Raw genomic sequence first — 15,922 nt, forward strand, 5'->3', positions numbered from 1 at the left:
GTCATCAGCTCCAATTTCCTCTGTGATCATCTTGACCTTCTCCAAATATACAAACGGGTCATCACCTGACTCAAACTGGGGAGCACCCAACTTCATGTAATCTGTCATTTTAGCTTTACTTCCCCCAGATGAGCTAGGTTGAGGTATCTGGGTATCTGGGACGGTAGGTGCTGGCGGTGGAGGAGGTACAGCATCCCCCGGAGTGGGGTTTGCTGGATTTGGACAGTATGGTGGAGGTGGGTACATTGGGTACTGTGGATATGGTGGGTAGTATGGTGGGTATGGCATCTGTGTGGAATAAGGGTTAAAACTAGGGTAATCCGATGTACCTCCCATCGAATACCCGGGATTTTGGGTGTAGGGCGGATAGTGAGGTGGCTGAACAAATCCCGAGGCCTGAGTGCCTCCGTGGGATTCTCCCATACCCTCTTCTGACATACTGACGCCCAAACTGCCATCCCTCCTTTGATCAACATCCATCTGATCCCCCATATCCTCTGACATACCTCCCTGCACTGTTCCTCTGACTGATCTGCTTCTTCCCAGATCTAAAGACCTTCTAGGGTCTCTCACTGCTCGGTCCCTGTTGGACCTACTTGACATTGCCCTAGGCAATGTTGAAGGACGAGCATCAGTGCCCTCGTCCTGAGGTGGTATTCCAGTCAATCGTGCAGATCGACGGGTTCCTCTCATCCTGTTTTCTGAGAAACAGTAAACATCACATAAACATTAGCATTAAATGGTTCATGTCGGCAAACATGAACCTCACAGCTACATTACACTCATAGCATATCATCATGGTATATCATACAATCATACAAGACAGGACTCCTCATCCTATCCTAGTGGACATGACTTTTCCTATTGTGCTTGACCTTCTATAACATCTATGAGCCCGACACTCTAGGTCCGACCATATGAACCTAGGGCTCTGATACCACTCTGTAACGCCCCGGAAAACCGGACCGCTACCGGCGCTAGGATTCAGGTCGGCTTAAGGCCGCCGGAACCCGTAGCAAGCCTACATACATCCTGCTTACCTGTTTAATCCCATATATGATCAACAAACATTCACAAGAATTAAAAACTTTTCTTTTTCTTCATTCACCAAACTCAACCTGTGCATGCACTATATTCATCATATACATAAACATTAATCCCTCTGTGGGATTTCATCAAAGCCTCAAGGGCTACACATCATATGGTGAGTTGGTTTACATAAACATTGTAACATAAGATCATATACATACCAAGGGATTAACACATACTATGGTCAAGCACATTCTATCCTCAATACTATCCTCAATAACATAATTACATTACATTCTTATCATTTGTCATGTCCACATACTCTAGCTATTACAAACATGTGACTTTTCTCTTCTTTTCTTCTCTATCAATCCCGCACCTGCAAACCTGGGGGTTAGGGGAGAGGGGTGAGCTAAAAGCCCAGTGAGCAGAAACTAAAAACATTATATTAAAATTCATGCTTTCATGAAATGCATCATATCACAGACAATTCACATCAAGGGTGAACCTGTCACCAATTAGTCCCAACATAGTCTCGTGCCAGGCCGTAGCATGGGGTCCTGGTCTTCCTGTCATAACATACATAAAGTCTCGTGCCAGGCCGTAGCATGGGGTCCTGGTCTTCCTGTCATATCATGTATTAAGCCTCGTGCCAGGCCGTAGCATGGGGTCCTGGTCTTCCTGTCATATCATATATAAAGTCTCGTGCCAGGCCGTAGCATGGGGTCCTGGTCTTCCTGTCATATCATATATAAAGTCTCGTGGACTAATTGGATCATACAGCATTCACCCACAACCACAAAGGAAAATGCAATGCAACATATTCGTGAACTAATGCAATCAGCCTATTACATATCATCATGATGCGTGAAGCATGCTCAAACATTTAGTTACTTGATTTAAAACATTAAGCTTGTTTCCACTCACCTCTGGCTAGCTCTGACCAGACACTGAAGCAGCTCACTCACTGCTGGGGTCCTCGGTTCCTCGGGTCCGAACCTACACAGGTGGACTCCAATGAGGGACCAAACATATATAAACATAACTCTAATATATCCCCCAAAAAAAAAACCCCCTAAAACATCATGAAAACATCACAGAAAATATGCATGAAATGGCTGAACAGGGCACCTTCGGCGGCACCTTCGGCGGCCGAAAGTCCTGGACAGAGACGAAACTCAGCTAGGTTCGGCGGCACCTTCGGCGGCCGAAAGTGCCAGACAGAGACGAAAGTCTCTTATCGGGGGCACCTTCGGCAGCCGAAAGCTGCCTTCACAAGAGGGGTTCGGCGGCCGAAACTCCCTTCGGCTGCCGAACCTGGTTTCTGCCAGACGGCAGAAACTTGGTTCAAATGAACCTCCTGCCTCCAAAACCATAAATCATGCATATTTCTCAACCAAAACACACATACAAGTTCCTAGGGGTCTCAAACATGCATATACCCCATCTACAACACTTCATTCACACACAATCAAGCTACATTGCTCAAACATCATTAAAACCCATAAACTCAACATATGTCCTAACATGCATTTCTACCCATAGATCTTACTTAAAACTTGTTTAAAACATAAAAAGGGTTCAAGATCGACCCTTACCTCTTGAAGAAACGAGAGGAAAGCGATCCTAGCTTGGAGATGGAGAGATTAAGCTCTTTGATCCTCCAAGCACTCAAAACTTGCTCAAAGCTCACAAATCTTCAAAACAAAGTTATAAACTTGTTAAAACCATGAAAGATCTAGAGGAAACACTCAAGATCGAGGGAGGAACGGTGGAGACTCACCTTGGCCGACAATGGGAGAGAAAAAGCTCGCCCGTGCGGACCAAGGGGACCCTTTTATAGTGGCTGGCCAGGCCACGTTCGGGGGCCGAATGTGCCTCCGCATCCATGCAATGTTCGGCGGCCGAACATAAGGTTCGGCGGCCGAACCTGCACTTCCCTCACTTAGACTTTCGGGGGCCTAACGTGCCTCCCAAAGTCCATGCATGTTCGGCGGCCGAAAGTGAGTTTCGGCGGCCGAACCTGAGTTTTTCCTTAAAGAATTTTCATGCAAAAACTTATTTAAAATCATACTTAACACATTAAAATACATGAAAACATTTTATAAAAACATGCTTTTACCCTTCTAGAGGTTTCCGACACCCAAATTCCACCGGACGGTAGGAATTCCGATACCGGAGTCTAGCCGGGTATTACTAAAGCTATTAATGAGTGGGAGCCTCCAAAGAAAGTGACAGAGTTGCGATTTTTTCTTGGCTTGGATAACTATTATCGGAGATTGATTAAAGGCTACTCTTTCATTTTCATTCCTTTGACAAATTTGTTGAAGAAGAATAATAAATGGAATTGGGCTGGGAGGTGTTAAAAAGCCTTTAAAGCAAGCTATAACAGAAGAGCCAGTGGTTGCCTTGCCCCATTTTTCCTAGACATTTGAGGTTCAGTCTAATGCCTTTAATTTTTTCATTGGTCGTGTATTGATGCAAGAAGGCCACCGAGTTGCTTATGAAAGCTGAAAGCTCAAAGACATCGAAAGGCGCTACACGGTGCAGGAAAAGGAGATAACGATTTTGGTGCATTGCTTGAGGACTTGGAGACACTATCTTTTGGGGTCAAAGTTCGTGGTGAGGATGAAAAATATTACCACAAGTTATTTTCTTACTCAAAAGAAGCTGACTCCAAAGCAAGCTCGGTAACAAGCTTTTTTAGGAGAGTTTGATTTTACTATGAAGCATAAGCTTGGTCGTCCCAACCTTGTGGTTGATGCTTTTTGAGGAAAGTGGAGCTAGCAGCTACAAGTATACTCATATTACCGCTGGCGGAGTGAATCAAAGAGAGCATGAGGTATGATAAGCAATCGCATGAGCTACTGGATAGGGCACATATTGGTAGAGTATGAAAGTGTTTCGTGGATGGGGTACTATTGAAGACTGATTCCAAATGTTTTTATGTTTTGAATTGGGGTAGCTTGCGCAAGGATATCATAAGGGAATGTCATGATTCTCATAGGTTGGTCATCTAGGCATGAGTTATGCCAAGGCACTTCTGGACCGTGCCTACTCTTAGCCTCAGTTGAAAGATGATGTTGAGGCCTATGTGAAAACTTGCCTTGTATATCAACAACACAAGGGAGAGCAAAGGAGACTAACTGTATTGCTGGAGCCTTTACCTATTTCGGAGAAGCCATGGGAGTCCATCTCAATGGATTTTATTATAAGACTTCTAAAGGTGGATGGATGTGGCAACATCATGGTGGTTGTGGACAGGTTCAGTAAGTATGCTAATTTCATTCCTGCTCCTATTAAATTTAATGTCGAAGATGCTTCCAGGTTATTCTTCAAGTGTGTTGTCAAGTATTGGGGCATTCCTCGGTCTATTGTGAGTGACTGAGATATGCGGTTCATGGGGATATTTTGAACCAAGTTGTTTAAGTTGCTTGGCATGGAGCTGAATTTTACAACTTCATTCCATCCACAAATGAAAGGGCAAAAAGAGAGGTAAATGCTCTTCTTGAAATGTATTTGAGGCATGTTGTCAGTGCTAAGTAGAAGGATTGGGTGTAGCTCTTGGATGTGGCATAATTCTCCTATAACTTACAAAAAAGCAAGGCGGCTAGAGCTAGCCCATTCAAGATTGCCACGGGGCAACAACATCGCACTCCGCATACTATAGCCACTAGTTGTGGAGGGAAAAGTCTGAGGGCTTATAAATTTGCTAAGGGATGGCAGGAGAAGACCGAGATTGCAAAGGAGTAGCTTGGCAAAGCTTTGAAGAAGATGAGGAAATAGGCTGATGTCCGAGGAGACATGTGGAATTCAATGAAGGTGACTTGGTTATGGTCAAACTTTTTCCACATTTCGTAAGGAAGTATGGGAAGGACCATAAGGGTTTGCTTCAAAGATAATACAACCCTTTTCAGATAGAGAATTGTGTTAGTAAGGTGGCTTAATGAGTGAAGTTGCCAGATCACATTGAAGCTCATCCTCTGTTCTATGTGAGTATGTTGAAACTATTTTACAAGGTTGAAGGAGAGCCAAGTAGAGGGGAGTCTCAATGAGCACCTACTGCAATTAGCAAGAGTTATGCTAACCAAGTGAAGAAGATTATAACACATCGGGTGGTACCAAGAAGGGGAAATCATCCAAGCTTCTAGGCATACTTGGCGCGTTGGAAGGGCCTATAAGATTCTGAATCTACCTCAATTTGTGGGAGAATGAGAATGAGTGCTTACTTATTAGCAAGGGGTGATGAGGACGTCGCCACATTAGCTTAAGGAGAATGTGACACATGACACTGATTTTTTTTTTTGTTGGAGATTGAAGAAGATGCATTGAGATATAATCAAAGTGGCATGAAGATATTAACAAAGTCCGATTGAACTACTAGGTTATGTAGAAAATTAGTATCATGGAGTGTCCTGGTAGTCAATGAATAAGCAGCTTGGTTTTCATTATGCCTAACATGAAGAAAAGAAATTGAGCGAAAGAAGGATGAGAGTGAATGAATATTCTTGATCAACACACTTATCGAAGCAAGAATATTATTCCTAGATATTGACTAGATCACCACCAAGGTATTACCTTCAACCTCTATGGAATGGTAACTATGAGAGCGAACAAGCATTATTGCCTCCCTATAGGCCAAGCACTCAAGCACAAGGGGGTCAGTAATATATAGAATGCTCCAGCATAACCAAGCTAGTGGAATGCCTCTATGATTTCTAGCAAGTGCTGCTATAAAACCTTTCCTTCTTTTCATAGACACCTCCACATCAAAATTTACTTTAATAATTCCCATGTGAGGAGGTAACCAAGAAGTAGCAGAAGTTGTTGTTTGCATAATGGGGGGGGGTAGAGGATATATGATCATTAGACTCCATTGCTAACGAATAATCTTCAAAGTGCAATAAGGCAACCATAAAGATGTCTTCAAGACTGTTATGAGAATTCAGAAAGATTAAGGAATTCTGACTTTTCTATATATGCCAAAGTATGAAAACAACAACTTGAGTGAGTTGAGGTCCTTCTTGATGAAGCTCTAAATGGTCACACAGTTCTGCCAACTGGTCTTGATATCACAATTGTAGAATGCAAATGAACGTAACCTGAACGGAGAGTTAAACCACAACGCAACAGCTCGAGGAAAGGAGAAAAAAAGGTGACTAAATGATTCCACCTCTTTGCACTCTCTACAATTGGGATCAAAATGAGTCAAACGCTTATGGAGCAAGTCATTATAGGGAAAATGTTCCTTTAGAAGCATCCAAAGAAAAATAGATGGTTTGCTCGGTAGTGGGATATTCCATATCTTCTTCCAAATCAAGTTAGAGCTCATTGCTGAACTAATTCCCGAATCTAGAAAGGGAGAGATTAAGCTTAGGATTTTAATAGCAGGTGTGTATCCTGACTTGACAGTGTAAGCACCCTGTCTTGTGTAGTGCTAGATAGGTGAGCCCTGCTGTGTGGTAAAAGGAAGAGGAAATCCAGATGATGAGTTGGACATCTCCAATAGAAAAGTTAGCTTCCAGCTCTTGTCTCTTCCAAGAATGAGAGGTAGGGTCTATTAATTAGGATACCCAATTAATAGAGGGGTTGTGATCTAATCTCGAAAAAGATTGTGTTGTATGCATTCATAGAAGCCACTTGTCTTGTTTGCATAAGATTGACTCCACATTGCTTACTTGCCATCGGATCCCTTCTGATAAGAGCAATCTTCCCCATAACATACTCTGCCAATCCCAAGAAGGGAAGTTACCGGCTTTTGCCTGAAGGAAAGATGTGGCTTGAAAGTATTTTCCTTTAAGAATATGAGCCAAAAGACAATTTAGATTCTGGAGAATGGCATCCTTGCCAACAATGCCATATTAAAACATTGAAGGTCCTTGAATCCCAAACCTCCTTTCATCTCTGATTAACACATAGAAGACCAAGAAATCCAATGTAGATTGTGTTTGGAATCACTATTAACGCATAAAAAAAAATAGAGATGAGAGAATTGAGTTCACGACATAAATCTGCAGGCAATTTAAAATAAGACATCACGTAATAGCTAGCAAAATTGATTTATTAAAACCTCTTTACTTCCCTTAGATAACAGTTGCTCTTTCCATGTGGTTGTTTTATTTGCAATACGCTCTTTGAAAGCTGCAAAGATTTCGCTTTGATCTAGGAATATCTATAAGAAGACCAAGGAATTTGTCTGAAGATTCAAATGAGTAATGCTAAGAATAGATGCAATATTATTTTTAACCTACAAATAAATTTCATGTACGAAGACTAAAAGTTTGTCATTTCCCTATCACCCAACTCTTACAAAATTACCATTTTGCTAGCTATCTCTTTGAACTATGTTTCACTTTGTCCTATTTAATTACAACTATGCAATAAAATAAAACTATTCTTCGACAATATTTTTTCCAACCTTGTTAGTTCAAGATTTTTTTTGAGTAATTTACTACTTAATTCTTGTGATATAGAAAAATTCACCATTTAATTCGTTGGTTTTAAAAAATATATTAAATGTACTAGAAGTATTAAATAATTTATTAATTAGCCTTTTATTAATTTTAGATATTAAGTGTTTTTCTATTAGTCTCTCTAATATAAAAAAATTTATTAGTTGGTTTCTAAATTTTATAAAAATGTAAACTAATTTGTCACTTCAATTTAGAGTATTTTAAATTTTTTTCTATATTATATAGTTAAAATTAATGGAGTGATTAATTAATATAAATTTTAAAATTTTAAAAATATTTTAATATATTTTTAAAATAAATAATTAATTAATAAATTTTCTCACATTATAAAAATTAAGTAGTAAAGTCCAAATACTATTACATTAAAGTCTATTGGGCGTGATACATAAAATAGGCAAAACGAAAGACCTCACGACAAAATATAAGCCAATTGATTATCTCTCATTAACAACTTTAACTTATTATTAGACCATTAACTTTTTATAAAATTCACTAATCAATCTCTATTTCAAAATCATTCGATTATAATATCTCTATATTTTATAAAATTAAACAATTTAATATTTAAATTTAAAATTATAAACACTAAATAATACATAAAATTAATATTATAAAAACTAAATAATATAAATAATTCAAAACTGATAATAATTTTTTAATTCTTTTAATAAAAATAAAAAGAGTTGAATTTTATAAAATATACTAATATATTCAATTTAGTGATTTTGAAATAAAAACCAACTAGTTAATTTCATAAAAATTTGGAAACTTAATAATAATTTAATTTAACCTTAAAAATATATTACTTTCACTTCTCTCTGTCCTTCCTCTGCGAACGACTTTTAAGGCCAACTGACCTTTCTTTGGTCAGCAATGGCCTCTTACCCTTCTTTCCCTTCGTTTTTCAACTATCTTCCAAGTTAATAAAAACAGTTCTTCTAGATTGACAGATTTTTTGGAACTATTTTGTTTTCTCCTCTCCTTAATGGAAGTGAACATTTCAAGCTTTCTTTTTCTTTTGTTATTTTGATGGAATTTTTTAAGTAAGAAGAGTTATCAATATATTTTTTTGAATATTGTTTTAACTTAGTGGACAGTAAAATTTTAAACAAATATTAAAATAAATTTATGTAATGTTATTAGATGGGAGATGGTGAAAAAATTTAGAATCAATGTAATCAAAGGTAATGTATTAAATTTAATTTTAATTTAAAATTTTATTTTTTAAAATTTTAATTTTTAAATAAAAGTGGATTGAATATAAATTTAATTTAGTTCCATATTTTTTAATAATAAAAAAAATAGTTTTACTATAAGAACAAATATTATATTTGTCATTGCATTTTATCGACTCTCATACAACACTTATAAATGTAAAGATACATATATATTTTTTTCACTCTATTTGGGGCTAGCTTTCTTGTTCCAAGCTTTACTCTATTTGGGGCTAGCTTTCTTGTTCCAAGCTTTATACATGAGTGTAATACTAAAATAGATTGAATTTGGGGCTAGCTTTCTTGTTCCAAGCTTTATAAATGAGTGTAATACTAAAATAGATTGATGATCTAAATGAAAGGAAAAATAATAAATAAAAAAAAATTAAATTCACATAAATGAGACGCTAGAAGGAGGGCTTGAACCTCCGACCTTGTGCATTTTATCGACTCTCATATAACACTTATAAATGTAAAGATACATATATATTTTTTTCACTCTATTTGGGGCTAGCTTTCTTGTTCCAAGCTTTACTCTATTTGGGGCTAGCTTTCTTGTTCCAAGCTTTATACATGAGTGTAATACTAAAAATAGATTGAATTTGGGGCTAGCTTTCTTGTTCCAAGCTTTATAAATGAGTGTAATACTAAAATAGATTGATGATCTAAATGAAAGGAAAAATAATAAATAAAAAAGAATTAAATTCACATAAATAAATGAGACGCTAGAAGGAGGGCTTGAACCTCCGACCTTGTGGTTAACAGCCACACGCTCTAACCAACTGAGCTATTCCAGCACACATGAATTAAGCTTTGAATAAAATTATAATGAAGAAAAAATATCATATCCTATGCGGTTCAAATATTGGCAAGTTCGAATAGCCAAGGGGAATAAGCACCAAATGGCATGTATGACGAGGTATGGCTCTTATGAATTTCTTATGATGCTATTTAGACTTACTAATGCATCTTCTACGTTTTGAATCTTATAAATAAAGTGCTCTATTCTTTTCTTTATAAGTTTGTGGTAGTTTACCTTGATGATGTTGTGATATATAGCAATACTTTATAAGAGCATGTTGAGCACTTGAAGCATGATCTTAAAGTGTTAAAGGAGAATGAGCATTATGTGAAGAAATAAAAGTGCCTCTTTGCACAAACGGAGGTACCCTTCCTTGGCCATATTGTGGGAGAAGGCAAAGTAATGATGGATGTTGCTAAGATCAAAGCCATTAATGAGTGGGAGCCTCCAAAGAAAGTGACAAAGTTGCGCTTTTTTCTTGGCTATTATCGGATATTCATTAAACGCTACTATTCCATTTTCATTCCTTTGACAGATTTGTTGAAGAAGAATAATAGATGGGATTGGGCTGGGAGGTGTCAAAAAGTCCTTGAAGCAAGCTATGATAGAAGAGTCAATGGTTGCCTTGCCTAATTTTTTCAAGTCATTTGAGATTCAGACTAATGCCTTTGATTTTTCCATTGGTGGTGTGTTGATATAAGAAGGCCACCCAGTTGCTTATAAAAGCCAAAAGCTCAATGACACCGAAAGGAACTACACGGTGCAGGAAAAGGAGATGACTATTTTGGTGCATTGCTTGAGGACTTGGAGACACTCTCTTTTGGGGTCAAAGTTCATGGTGAGGACGCAAAATGTTGCCACAAACTATTTTCTTACTCAAAAGAAGCTGACTCCAAAGCAAGCTCTGTGACAAGCTTTCTTAGGAGAGTTTGATTTTACTATGGAGTATAAGCTTAGTCGTCCCAACCTTGTGGTTGATGCTTTTTGAGGAAAGTGGAGCCAACAGCTACAAGTGTACTCACATTACCGTTGGAGGAGCAAATCAAAGAGGGCATGAGACATGACAAGCAATTGCACGAGCTACTAGATAGGGCTCGTATTGGTAGAGTATGCAAGTGTTTCATGGATGGGGTACTATTGAAGACTGATTCTAGATGTCTTTATGTATTGAATTGAGGTAGCTTGCGCAAGGATATCATGAGGGAATGTCATGATTCTTATAGGCTGGTTATCCAGGCATGAGTTGCACCAAGGCACTTTTGAAGTGTGCCTACTCTTGGCCTCAGTTGAGAGATAATGTTGAGGCCTATGTGAAAATTTGCCTTGTATATCAACAAGACAAAGGAGAGCAAAGGATACTAACTGGATTGTTGGAGCCTTTACCTATTTCGGAGAAGCCATAGAAGTCCATCTCAATGGATTTTATTATAAGGCTTCCAAAGGTGGATGGATGCGGCAACATCATGGTGGACATGGACAGGTTCAGTAAATATGCTACTTTCATTCCTACTCCTATTAAATTTAATGTCGAAGATGCTTCCAGGTTATTCTTCAAGTGTGTAGTCAAGTATTAGGGAATTCCTTGGTCTATTGCAAGTGACTGAGATATGCGGTTCATGGGGAGATTTTGGACTGAGTTGTTTAAGTTGCTTGGCATGAAGCTGAATTTTTTCACTTCATTCCATCCACAAATGAATAGGCAAAAAAAGAGGTAAATGCTCTTCTGGAAATGTCTTTGAGGCATGTTGTTAGTGCTAACTAGAAGGATTGGGCAGGAGAAGACAAAGATTGCAAAGGAATACTTTGGCAAAGCTTCAGGGAAGATGAAGAAATAGGTTGATGTTTGAGGAGACATGTAGAATTCAATGACGGTGACTTGGTCATGGTTAAACTTCTTCCACATTCTGTAAAGAAGTATGGGAAGGACCAAAAGGTGGCTTAATGAGCAAAATTGCCAGATCACATTGAAGCTCATCCTCTGTTCTATGTGAGTATGTTGAAACTATTCCACAAGTTTGAGGGAGAGCCAAGTAGAGGGGAGTCTCAATAAGCACCTACTGCAATTAGCAAGAGTTATTCCAACCAAGTGAAGAAGATTATAACACATCGGGTGATGCCAAGAAGGGGAAATCATCCAAGCTTCTAGGCGTACTTGGTGTGTTGGAAGGGCCTATAATGTAACAGCCTGGAATCCGATACCCCTCTATAACGGCTCGGACCGCTACCGGCACTAGGATCCAGATCGGCTTAAGGCCGCCGGGACCCGTAGTGTAACGACCCGAAAATCGGACCGCTACCGGCGCTAGGATCCGGGTCGACTTAAGGCCGCCGGGACCCGTAGCAAGCCTGACATAAAACCTGTAAACCTGTATAATCCCATACATGATCCACAACATGTATAAAATTTAAAACTTTTCTTTCCATGAACATCAACCAAACTCAACCTGTGCATAACATTAACATAACATTGATCCCTCTGTGGGATCTCATCTGTGCCCTCAAAGGGTAACATAACCTGTGTTGAGCTGGTTTACATAATGACATAAAATAACCAAGATCATGTATAAAAAGGGATACAACATTCTATGGTCAAGCACACACTAACATCCATAAAACTCATTACATAACTATACTGTACTTTTATATTACAGTTTGATCATGTCCATTGCTAGCTATTACATAAGCATGACTTCTTTACTCTATCCGGACTCCCGCACTATACTGTACCTGCAAGCCTGGGGGTAAAGGGAGAGGGGTGAGCTAAAAGCCCAGTGAGTAGAGCTATTAAAACACGTTAACACTATGCTCTATGAAATGCATCATAACACAAACAATTCACATAAAGGTTGGGTGAACTTGTCACCAATTAGTCCAAGCTAACATAGTGCCAGGCCGTAGCATGGGGTCCTGGTCTTCCTGTCATACATACATTACTTACCATTATTCCAGGGCCTCCTCTAGGCTCCTGGTCTTCGAGTCCACAATCGTGCCAGGCCGTAGAATGGGGTCCTGGTCTTTCATTTCCGTGCCAGGCCGTAGAATGGGGTCCTGGTCTTCCTGTCATGGACTAATTGGGTCATCCAACATTCACCCACATCATCAACAATCGATGCAATGCGGCATATTCGTGAATACTAATGCAATCATCCTATTGCATAATCATGATGCATGAAACATGATAAAACATTTAATTTAAAAGATTAAGTTTAGTTCCACTCACCTCTGGCTGACTCTGACAACACCGAAGCAGCTGAACTCACTGCTGGGGTCCTCGGTTCCTCGGGTCCGAACCTACACAGGTGGACTCAAATGAGGGACCAAACATGCTAGAACATAACTCTAAACTACTCCCCAAAAACCCCCTAAAACATCCTGAAAATATCACATAGAGGTATGCATGAATGGCTGAACAGGGCACTTTCGGCGGCACCTTCGGCGGCCGAAAGTCCTGGACAGATCCGAAAGTCAGGCACTTTCGGCGGCACCTTCGGCGGCCGAAAGTCCCAAACAGAGACGAAAGTCTCTTTTCGGGGGCAACTTCGGCAGCCGAATGCTGCCTCCACAAAGGGGGTTCGGCGGCCGAAACTCCCTTCGGCGGCCGAACCTGGTTTCTGCCAGAAGGGCAGAAACTTGGTTCACATGAACCCCTTGCCTCCCAAAACCTCAAATCAAGCATATATCTCAACCATCACATGCATACAAGCTCCTAGGGGCCTCAAACAAACATATACCCCATCTACAACACTTCAAACATACTCAAACATGCCACATTGTTCAAAAATCACATAAAACCTAACATAGCTCAACTAACTCAAACATACATTTCTACCCCATAAAACTTCATAAAACTTATTTAAAACATACTATGAGCTTAAGATCGGCTCTTACCTCTTGAAGATCGAGGGTTGAGGAGATCTAAACTTGGAGATGGGAGAAGTTCCAACTTTTGGTCTCCAAGCTCCAAAACTCGTTCTAAGCTCAAAGATCTTCAAAACCAAAGTTATAAACTTGTATAAATCATGGAAAAAGGAAGGAAAAACTCAAGATTGGGGAAGGATGGCGGAAGGCTCACCTTGGCCGAAATGGGGAGAAAAAGCTCGCCCATTTTCGGCTAAGGGACCCTTTTATAGGTGGCTGGCCAGGTCACGTTCGGGGGCCGAATGTGCCTCCGCATGCATGCCATGTTCGGCGGCCGAACATGAGGTTCGGCGGCCGAACCTGGACTTCCCTCACTCATGCTTTCGGGGGCCTAACGTGCCTCCAAAACGCATGCATGTTCGGCGGCCGATCTTGACTTTCGGCGGCCGAACCTGGGTTTTCCTCCAATGCTATTTTCATGCAAAAACTCATTTAATTTAATACTTAAAATCATTAAAAACATGAAAACATTTTACAAAAATATGATTTTACCCTTCTAGAGGTCTCCGACATCCGAGATCCCACCGGACGGTAGGGATTCCGATACCGGAGTCTCGCCGGGTATTACATTCTCCCCCCCTTAAGAACATTCGTCCCCGAATGTTCCTCAACTAACACATGCAAGGCAAACAACACCTCGTACACATAAAACACGTAGAGACTAACCTTAAAAGAGATGAGGATATTGCCGGACCATGGACTCCCGTGTCTCCCAAGTGCATTCTTCTATATTGTGGTGGTTCCACATGACTTTCACCATCGGGATTTCCTTGTTTCTCAGCTTCCTGATCTGGGTGTCTAGGATCCGTACTGGTTGCTCAACATAGGTGAGATCCTCTTGGATCTCCACATCAGGCTCATTAAGAACCTTGCCCGGATCTGACACGAACTTTCTCAACATAGAAACATGGAAAACCGGATGGATTCTTGCCATAGAAGCAGGTAAATCCAGCTTGTATGATACATTCCCAATCCTTTGCAGGACTTCGAAGGGTCCGATGTATCGCGGAGCCAGCTTACCTTTCTTCCCGAACCGAACCACTCCTTTCATTGGAGACACCTTAAGCAATACCAGATCCCCCTCCTGAAACTCTACTAGTCTTCTGCGGATGTCTGCATAACTCTTCTGTCTGCTTGCAGCAGTCTTGATTCTTTCTCTGATTAAGGGTACCACCCTGCTGGTGATCCCTACTAGTTCAGCCCCTGCTAAGGCCTTTTCTCCAACTTCTTCCCAGCAAACAGGTGACCTGCACTTCCTCCCATATAATGCTTCATATGGAGCCATCCCGATGCTAGCATGATGGCTGTTATTGTAGGCAAACTCCACCAAAGGTAGATGCTGCCTCCAAGAACCGCCAAAGTCCAGCACACACATTCTGAGCATATCTTCTATGGTCTGGATGGTCCTCTCTGACTGTCCGTCTGTCTGTGGATGGAAGGCAGTGCTGAAATCCAATCTAGTACCCATGGCATCCTGCAGACTCCGCCAAAACCTGGAGGTGAACTGGGGTCCTCTATCCGACACTATAGAAACAGGAACCCCATGCAGTCTGACTATCTCATCAACATACACCTGCGCCAACTTGTCCACAGAATAGCCACTCCTGACAGGGATGAAGTGAGCAGATTTGGTGAGTCTGTCCACAATCACCCATATGGAGTCCAATCTGTTGGACGTCGCCGGTAACCCCACTACAAAGTCCATAGCTATATTTTCCCATTTCCACTCTGGAATGGGTAGCGGGTTAAGCATTCCAGCCGGCTTCTGATGTTCCAGCTTCACCCTCTGACATACTTCGCAGGCTGACACAAACTGTGCCACTTCTCTCTTCATAGCTGGCCACCAATAAACTTTCTTCAGATCTTGATACATCTTGGTGGCTCCGGGGTGAATGTTGTATCTTGCATTATGAGCCTCTCTCATAATGTCTCCTTTTAGCCCAATGTCATCTGGTACACATAGTCTGCTCCCATAGCGGAGGATCCCCTTACTGTCGAATCTGAACTCACTGTCCTTGCCTGACTGAACCGTCCTGGCAATCTTCACTAACTCTGGGTCCTCATGCTGTTTCTGAGCCACCTGCTCCAGAAACACGGGTGTCACTTTCATCTGAGCAACCAAGGCACCTGTACCAGACAACTCCAACTGTAGACCTTCATTAATGAGCTTGTAAAACTCCTTCACCACTGGTCTCCTCTCTGCCGTGATGTGGGATAGACTGCCTAGTGACTTCCGGCTTAGGGCGTCTGCCACAACATTCGCCTTACCCGGATGATACTGAATCTTGCAATCATAGTCACTCAGCAGCTCTACCCATCTCCTCTGTCTCAAGTTCAAATCTCTTTGACTCAGGATGTATTGCAGGCTCTTATGATCTGTAAAGATCTCGCATTTAACCCCATAGAGGTAGTGCCTCCACATCTTGAGTGCAAAGATTACTGCTGCCATCTCAAGGTCATGTGTGGGGTAATTCAACTCATGCTTC

The 15,922-nt window shown here is 40.7% G+C and overlaps 1 non-coding gene across 1 annotated transcript; it reads right to left on the reverse strand.

Annotated features, from left to right (window-relative positions):
* Positions 1 to 9,439: 9,439 nt before the first annotated feature.
* On the reverse strand, positions 9,440 to 9,513 carry TRNAN-GUU. Its single transcript has one exon. It is a non-coding gene; the product is annotated as a tRNA-Asn (tRNA).
* Positions 9,514 to 15,922: the final 6,409 nt, after the last annotated feature.

This window comes from Manihot esculenta, chromosome 5 (genome assembly GCF_001659605.2).
Source record: "Manihot esculenta cultivar AM560-2 chromosome 5, M.esculenta_v8, whole genome shotgun sequence".
In the NCBI taxonomy this organism is placed as follows: Eukaryota; Viridiplantae; Streptophyta; class Magnoliopsida; order Malpighiales; family Euphorbiaceae; genus Manihot; species Manihot esculenta.